This window comes from Orycteropus afer, unplaced genomic scaffold, assembly GCF_000298275.1.
Source record: "Orycteropus afer afer isolate SDZICR_OR568_19922 unplaced genomic scaffold, OryAfe1.0 scaffold01217, whole genome shotgun sequence".
NCBI lineage: Eukaryota > Metazoa > Chordata > Mammalia > Tubulidentata > Orycteropodidae > Orycteropus > Orycteropus afer.
The window spans coordinates 113,987-114,475 of NW_006922804.1; positions in this window are offsets into that span (position 1 = coordinate 113,987).

A 489-nucleotide genomic window follows, 5' to 3' on the forward strand; every position below is an offset into this window, starting at 1 on the left:
CAATGAGACATTTTGATGTTTCAAGCAGTGAAGGATTAGTGTTTTGTACTCAGGATATTCCTATGGGATTGGTTCTCATCAATCCCTGGTGGGCCGTCAAGTCTACCTACACCAAGGAGAACTGGGAATGAAAATAAGCCTTCTTTTAAAAATGCCTCAGAAAAGGAACCAGGAGGAATTGGGAAGAGAGCTGTTACATTATGGGGATTTCAATCAATGTCATGAAACAAAATGTGTATGAATTGCCGTATGGATAATGAATTTTCTCTGCAAATCTTCAACCAGATCAAAATAAATAAAAAATAAAACAAATTCTTCAGAGACGAAATGTCCCAAAACAGTATAGAACAAGTCAGTGAGACCTATTTACAAAAATAATGAGACAATAGTGGAGGGAAATGACATCTTAAAATACTCAGACAGATCAGGGTAAATATATGCTAACAGAGGAATGAAAGGAAGATTGATGTAGTCTAATTCTAGTGGGAT